Source organism: Motacilla alba, chromosome 1A (assembly GCF_015832195.1).
Source record: "Motacilla alba alba isolate MOTALB_02 chromosome 1A, Motacilla_alba_V1.0_pri, whole genome shotgun sequence".
In the NCBI taxonomy this organism is placed as follows: Eukaryota; Metazoa; Chordata; class Aves; order Passeriformes; family Motacillidae; genus Motacilla; species Motacilla alba.
This window is the reverse complement of record NC_052031.1, coordinates 28470600-28478818: the sequence shown is the minus strand read 5'-3', so window position 1 is coordinate 28478818 and position 8219 is coordinate 28470600. Positions and strand designations below refer to the sequence as shown.

General features: G+C 38.9%; 1 long non-coding RNA gene across 1 annotated transcript; it reads left to right on the top strand.

The window, feature by feature from the left end:
- Positions 1 to 1146: 1146 nt before the first annotated feature.
- LOC119708499 lies at positions 1147 to 6278 on the top strand. The gene is made up of 3 exons (XR_005259089.1): positions 1147 to 1227; positions 1448 to 1558; positions 5757 to 6278. It is a non-coding gene; the product is annotated as an uncharacterized LOC119708499 (long non-coding RNA).
- The last annotated feature ends 1941 nt before the right edge of the window (positions 6279 to 8219 follow it).

The window sequence follows — 8219 nt, the reverse complement described above, 5'->3', positions numbered from 1 at the left end:
CGTCTGCTGGGGTTTCACATGAGAATGTCTCTGATGATTGCCTTTTTACATCAGAAAAGATTAACCAGCTGAACTGCTATGGCTATGTTATTTATCTTACAGACTATTTCAGCCTCATTCTCTTGTGAAGTATGTGCCATAGAATATTTTTTTCTATGATTATTATAAGAAGATTAGAGTACTCCTAGGGATGTTTATACTTAAATGGATAAAACCCAAGCAGATTATTCTGTCAGAATTTAAGAGACAGACATCAAGAAGGATCATGAAGCCTTCAAACATCTTGACTCTGTTAAGATGTTTTGGTCTACCATGGGGCAGTTCTATCCCTTTACAAATACACTACTGTGAGAAAACTCATCTTACAGTGGACGATATTGTGCTAGAACACTCAGATCACCATTTGTCCCAGCACTAATTTTTCTTAGACCCCTACATCATATGGATCATATCTGGGAGATACTGCTGCTCTTCTCCCCCACGTTATTGCAAAGGAAATAGTTATCTTGGCTGGAGGAAATAACCCCAGGAAACTAGACATAATCCCCTTCCAGTCCCTTCCTTTCCCCAGTGACGGAGCAGAAACAAATAGGCAGCAGCATCCCTGCTATTGATAGAAGCTCTGGGGTGCAATGGAGGCAAAGACACAGGAAGAGAAAGGCCAAGAGAAGTGAGTGGATGGGTTAAGTTGTAGAAGATTATGCAGGATGGACCATAAAACTAAAAGTAATGATATTCCAGTGGTATTGATGTTAATTAGTCTGCCATAACATCTTTGTAGAAAAACAGGATAAATGGACAGCAAGCTGGGTTGAAAACTAGCAGACTTGCCAAGCTCAAGGAACTGTGTTCAGCTATACATGTCCAGCTGGAGGACACTCCCTAGCCCTGAGCCTTTAGGGGTGGCTATTGGGATCAGTACTCTTTAACAGCTTCATCAATGCTCTGGATGATGGAGCAGACTTCCCCTTCAATGTATTAGCAGATGATGCAAAGCACAGAGGAGTGGTAGATAGACCAGGTGTCTGTGCTGACATTCAGAGGGCCACAGACAGGCTAGAGAAATGTGACAAGAGGAATCTCCTGAAGTACAGAAAAGAGAAGTGCAAAGTCCTGTGCGCGGCGAGGAATAACCCCAGCTGCCAAAACAGACGGGCTGGGAGCAGACTGGCTGGAAAGTAGGTCAGCCAAAAAGCACCTGGGGGTCTGCTGCACACCAGTTTGAGGGTAAGCCAGCAGTGTAGTCTTGCAGTAAGGAAGGGTAAGGGTATTCTGGGCTGCAACTTTTTTTTTTCCTCTGGACAAAAATATGACACATTTGCGTAGTTGTTAGATGTATGGTAAATTATTTTGAAGAAAACTATGACTAAATGAACATATGAATCATGGTTCCAAATAAATACCTTATTAAAATTGTGATCATTTTCTTCATTTCCTGATATTGCAGGAGTCTCTGATAGAATGTACAATGTTCTGCAGAAATATTAATATAAGGTATGTTTGTGATAGACTGGCTATAGAAGACAGTGGTATGTTTAACAGCATTGTCACACTTTAGGTAAGTAGCTCAACATATGTGAATGCTGTTAGGGCTATCAGCTTTTAAGTTGGACAATCTCAGATGCTGTTGATGAGTCTTTAAGTTTCCCCTCTGTATAACTCAATTGCTTTATTCATTCCAGGGAGTCTCTCTTACTCATTTGCACTTCGACATAGAGTCCTTCTGCAGATGTTCAAGCCATCTTGGCTACACTCACCCCTTTCTGCCTCTCCTGCAGGATTTTGTGACAGCTTGTAGGCAGAACAGTTTCTTAGTTCAGCATGTCTTGCTTGACTTAATGGACATTACTTCCCCTGATCAGGGAGCTGGGAAATGTGATGAGAACAACTTGCTCCACTGAGCCAGGGTACTGCACTGTTAAGATTTAAGTGGTTATTTCTGGGGGACTTCCAAAGACCAGCCAGAGAGAAGCTGTCATTTTGGAGTTGACTAAGCTGGTACCTAGAAATTAACAAATAAATGGCAGTAAAAATTCCTTCTCACTACCCTGGCTGAATTAAATTATATTGTCAGTTTATTTGTCTGCTAGTTGCTGTTCTGATCCAATTAAGGCTCTTGTCATGAATTTAAAAGAAAGGAACACCTTATTGAATTGTGGGAGACTTTTTTTTTACCTGGATTATTAATAATGCCTTATATTATTAAATCTAGAAGAAATTTTATAAACTAATTCACTATCACCATAGATGCTTCAGTCCATCTGTTTTATCAGTTAATGAAAATAGCTCATTTCTTCTTGAGCTTGATTCTCAAACTGATCTTTTGGGCCCAGTCTATCTGATTCAAAAATCAGTTAAAAGTTCTGTTGTTCTGAATGGATCCTGATCAGGCCAATGGAACCACTTAAGACAGTATGCAGTTGCAGCATTAGTCCCTTTCTGGCTTGTATCCATTGGTGCAACACAGCTCTTTCTTCACCAAATGCCGTAGTGCATCCTAACTGCCCTATTTTCTGTGTAATTTATACTTCCCAAGAAACTGTGAAAAAAAATCACACAAATTAATTTTTCTCCAAATGAAATTTTCAGAGTTAAATAACTCTTTCAAATCATTTTAGTTCTTGTTTTAATGGTATCTTTCACTTTCTTCCAAACTATTTTTTCTCTTCTTCTGAATGTGTGTTTAAAGTACAACACAGTTAATTTTTAAAAGATGTGGGAAATGAACGTGAACCTAAGGTCATTCAGGGAAAATCTGAAATTGAAAAGTAACTTTAAAGCATAACCCAAATAAACCAAACATTAATCTGAAGAGGAAAATATTAATAAGCCTCTGTGAAGAGTGTACTCCTTTCATTTCCAGGCTAAATCACAGTCCTACTTAGCTGAAAGGTGAAGATGGCTCATCTGTTAAATAGATATTGGAGCTATCTGATATATGATGATTAATTATAATATGCAAAGTTTGTCCCAGGCGTGCAGTCCTCATAAAGCTGAAGACAACAAAAGTGTATTATTAGCTCCCATCACAGTGGTAAAATAAGCCAACTTGACCTAACTACCAAATTTTAAAATATATATATGTGATTATAATGAGTACTCTGACAGCATATAAATACAGAATTTAAGTATTCATGTTTTCATCTGTAGTCCTTCATTTGGTTTAGTTGGAAAATGTAATGCTTGATTTGTCAGGAAATCTAGAAATATGGTTCCAGACTCAGATGATTTTTACTGTATTACATACTGAGGCTGCCCCTGGGAAGGTATTTATTTCTTTTCTCCTTGTCAATAATGAATGACCCTACAAAGCAGAAACCTTATTAGAGTCTATGTTTAATGATTGCCCTAGCGATATGAGTGGTCTGGTAACAAATTGAAATGTCTGACACTCTATGACCCTCTAATAATATTGAAATCTGCCAGCCCCTATTAAACTGCCTTCAAACTGTATTATCCTGTGGTAATAGATCAGCTACTTACCCTAACTAATACAGTTATCACGTAGGACACTGCAGAACAATCCTTTTAATCAAAAGAGTCAAAAAAGGAGTGGAACAGTCGGTAAAAATGAAGTATTGTCATAACAAGTCATGATGAACCCATTTCATTGAGGTGGAAAACTGCCCGTAAAGAAGCCTGTGATTGATCTTCATTCTGGTGTGTCAGCCTGTAAAAAGAAAGAAGTAACTTTCAAATTTGAATGAACAGCATTTTCTCTATCTCATCCTCTCCCTCCTGCTGTCCCTGTTTTAATGGATTATCTTACTTCATAAGCTCCTTTTATAGGTCCAAGTGCAATCCAATGTGTCCCAGTATTGCCATAGGGAAACACCTAAGAAACAGAAACCCTATTCTGTCATTATTTCCAACAACTCCTCTGCATTTTTACATGGGGAGCATGGCATTAATTTTTCCTGTTTCCAAATCACAAAATAAGGAGTACCAATTAAAAAAAGTAATCTTCATAATTTTAACAGGGAAAGCAAAAGAAATGCAATTTTAACTATTGAAAAAATGGTATCACATTCTTCTACCTTAGGACGTGTCCCTCCCTCGCTGAATTATGTTAATGCATATAGGTCATGTTTACACGGCATCATTAATTGCCTTGAATTGGAGATTTGTGCATAGATTTATCCATAAGATTAGAATGATAAAGAGAACTCTTAGTAATCTCAGACTGTTATTATAGCACTTGATTCTCTTGGAGCTAATGAGAACCTCTCTTTCCATTGTTGAAGGCTCTGAATTGTGCTTGCCTGTGGGATTCTTTGCCCCCTTCCTTTATTATGGAAAAGAAGATGGGGTTAGATAGGAAGAAGGAAGTCTGCCAAGTTATAGTTTCCAGGTCCTTCACTTTTTAAAGAGATATCTTTCTGAACCAGGGTATAGCTGGCCCAAGGTCATCTTTCAAACCTTGTCACTTTCCAGCTGAAATAACTTTGATTCTGAGTCTCTAACCGCTCTTCTGAAATGGCTAGGAACATCCACAGGTTGTACTTCATAGCATACCCAAGGGCACACTTCTATGCCAAGTAGACTCCTCCTGTGACCTTCTATGTTTCTCCTGCCCATTTCCAAATGCCATATCAGCTGATGTGAGGCAAAGCAAATACTTCAATGTTCTTCTCAGGGGAGTCCTGAGCAGAGCAAGAGAGATAGGTAGGAGACCTATGTGGAGTCTGAGTTCAGGTTTGCACACAGATGAGTGTGGGAGCACACTCAGGCTTCAGCACTGTAGGATCTGAGTTCTAAAAGTCTCTATACCATAAGCCCCCAGATGAACAATCAGGATTTATACATTTTATATATACATAGATGACATGTACCACCTGTGTGGAGAGGAACATCAGCCTGTTTCTATGTCTTCTTCCCTGTCCTGCTGCAACCTTCTCTAGCAGTACCTCCTTCTACGTGCTTTCTACTCTGTCCAGTGTCTCATTGTGTACCTCTGTGTTACAGTTTTGGATGATGCTGTAATCAAACTACTGAAGCATAAATCTCAGTTATCTTTTCTCTAGAAACCATTTTAAATCACATCCCGGTGCATGAGCAGTGAGGTCTCTAAAGCTCTTAGTTATAACTGACCCTAATTCATGGCTATAACAAGAAAGATCAAAGTTACAGCCTGGCTTCAGAAAGATTCCCTGCAGGAGCAGAAAGCTGGGAAATTTCACATGGAGTTTTGTGTGAGGTATAGTTAAATTCACCGTTGTTCTGAAAAAAAAAAAAAGTGACTCTGTAACAACAGCTCCATGTTTATTGTCTTTCCATCAAACAGGCATACCTCACAAACAAAAAGATGGCTTTTGTATCTGCCATTCCTGCAAAGTCACCGTGGGCTTTTACTGTCTGCCTTAGCTTTGCCCCGTTTTGCCTACCATCAGCAGCAATAAAGACCTGCAGGCCAAATTAGTCCCTCTGAGATGGCTGTGTAACACACTGACTTATAATTGTGCTCTCATTGACACCCCTGCAGCTCCCTTAATGTCAGTGGTTTTCTGCCTGATCTTAGCAAATATTTCACTGAGGATGTACAAAGGTATGGTAGCTTGCAGCTCTTTGCTGACTTATTCTGTAGAGAAAACAGTAGGGAAAATGAAGTAAGCTCCAGCAATCAGTTAAATTTTCTTTATCATGTAATGTATTTCATATTTGATGAATTCTGCAGAAATTTTTTCCATTGTTTAACAAGTCTGAACTGCTTCTAACTATCTGAAAAATACATAAAAGCTTGACTTGTTTTCCCCCAGGGGCAGCTTTTGATTGTGAACTGCATTTGGAAAGGCCCTACCCTACTGTGAAATGTGCCCGAGGACCAGGAGGGTCAGCATGGTCTCATTGCAGGCTGGAACCTACTCCAACCTGACAGAGAATGCTCCTCAGCTCCATTCCACCCACTGCCAGGAGCTCTGCTGAGTTCCCTTTTGAGCTGAAGGCAAAGGCACCCCCTGTCAGGCATGAAGTTAAGTACATGCACAACACAGAACCAGCCCCAAGGCTCACATACCTGTTCCACTGAGTGCAGATATGCTAGTGGCTTGGATTTTCAAATTAAAATTCCAAATCTACCATCCAAGATTGCTTGAGACAAAATGCTTATAAGTTTTACCAGCTGAGATTTGCTTGGGGACATTTTTTTTCATAACATGGGATGTGCTTCCATTCACTTCTGAATAAATACATGTCAGACAAGTCAAGAACACACTCACTCATGGATATAATTTTTTTTATGCTGTTTGTTTGTTCAACTCCACTGGAACTCTTAACCTGAATAAAATTGAAAGCCCTGGAAAAAATGTCTTATTGTTTTGTCATGTACCTGATCAGCTTGGTTAGAAACCAAAGGATTTAATAAACATTCTTGTTTATTTTTGTATTTTGCATTCTGTGGTAACCCATGTTGTTGAACTGAACATATATTAAGTGTCTTCCAGATTTTGTCGTACAGTTTTTCATATAGCATAATTTATAATTCTGAATGTCCTTCTGTTTCAGTAATTTCCTTTTATCCCCAGTGGCCATTTTCACTCTTGCTGTATCTATTGTGAGATGGCATATGCAACCTTTGGGCATGCAGGATATTAATCCATCTTTGATCACATTCCCCTGTGTATCCTCCCCACAGCTTGCTGATTTTCATCCAGAATGAACTCCGAAGCAATTCAACATCTTTATTTTTATTATTATGATTGGTTCACTTTAGTTGTAGTTGTCAATGTGTGTTCTAATAGGTTTTTTTTAGTTCAGTGGGTTTTTTTTATTTTTAAACATTGCTCCTGTACTTCCATACTGATTCCATAGAAGTTTCTTCTTCTTTTATTGCTTTTGTTTTTATTTTCCTGAATTTCTGTTTACATCATAGAAGTAAATCTCAAAACACACCTGTGACCCTGATCTTCTAAACTTAATGTAGGTATCAAAGAAGGAAAAGGTTTTTTCTGTCATCATCATCCTATCAATGCAGGGCTACTTCTCTTAAGTTATCTTGCTCATCACCCTATTCAAAAAACATTCCACAAGTAAGATCTTCCAGATATTATGACTAGTTTATGCTAGTAAATACTAAATTTTTTGTTCTTGCATCTTAATAAAGATGACAGCTGGACTACATATGATTCTTTTGCAGGATTTAACTGCTCTTTTTTTCAGGCATTTGTAGGACTTTCCTTCACTGTGTCATACATAGTTAGGTTATGGAAGTGTCCTTTGTCACTTTCTACCATCCTTGAATCAGTGTTGTGGTTTTCTCTGAGCTCACTCCACTTTACCTACTTTGGGATTCTGTATCCCAAATGTCAGAGACAATTTACACACCAGAAGCTATCTGTAGAAATTTCACCTCACAAATACATCTGAGTTAGGGGGTTGTCACGCATATTTGCCTTGGAACTAAATTGGTATCCCTCATAAAACCTGATGGCTTGAATCTCTCTGATTATGAGCCAGTGCCTCTGTATTTGCAGCCCACAACTGTGCTACCCTTTGCACCCATCCTGTCGGGAATACTCCTATGTCATTTGGTGCCCACTGTTACCCTGAGGCTTCTGCCTTCTATTGAATTTGTGGTTTCCCCAGCCCAAGTTATTCTTCCCTTGTGTCATGCATTAGCTTGCTTTTTAACAAGCTGAATCTCATTTTGGCATTCTCAGCCTGTATTTCTCTGAGCTGCTCTTTATTACATTTCTTGATTCTGGCTTGTGTAATGTCCCCCAATTTATCATCATCTGTAAATTTAATGCATGTGGTTTTATTCTGCAATCATGAGATTTAGGAAACGTCACAGAATGCAGTAATGAGTTAAATCTCGTAGATCTGCTACCCAACTCTCATGCAATACTTGCATTAGATCGTGGTAATGAACCTCTTGTCTTGAAACCAGTGGCAATTAACCAGTTTTTGACTTCTTGTTGGTTTTGATAAGCATTTGAGCATTTTCCTCTTACATATAGAAGGCAGTTTTTAGTGTGGATTCAAGCAGACCGCATCATCTCTAAGGTTGCTAACTTAAGGGTACCCCACATCACCTGTACTCACATTCTTCCAGATTAGGCATCTTGATACTGCTCCACAGCAAGCAGTGAACAGCCAGTAGAAATTCCTTGTTTGTGTGTGACTTTGCTTGCATGGTTTGCAATCATGACTGAAAAGCCATTTCACTGAGCAGCACAGAATCCAAGCATACGTGGAAATTCACTGGCAGAGTAAACTGTTTT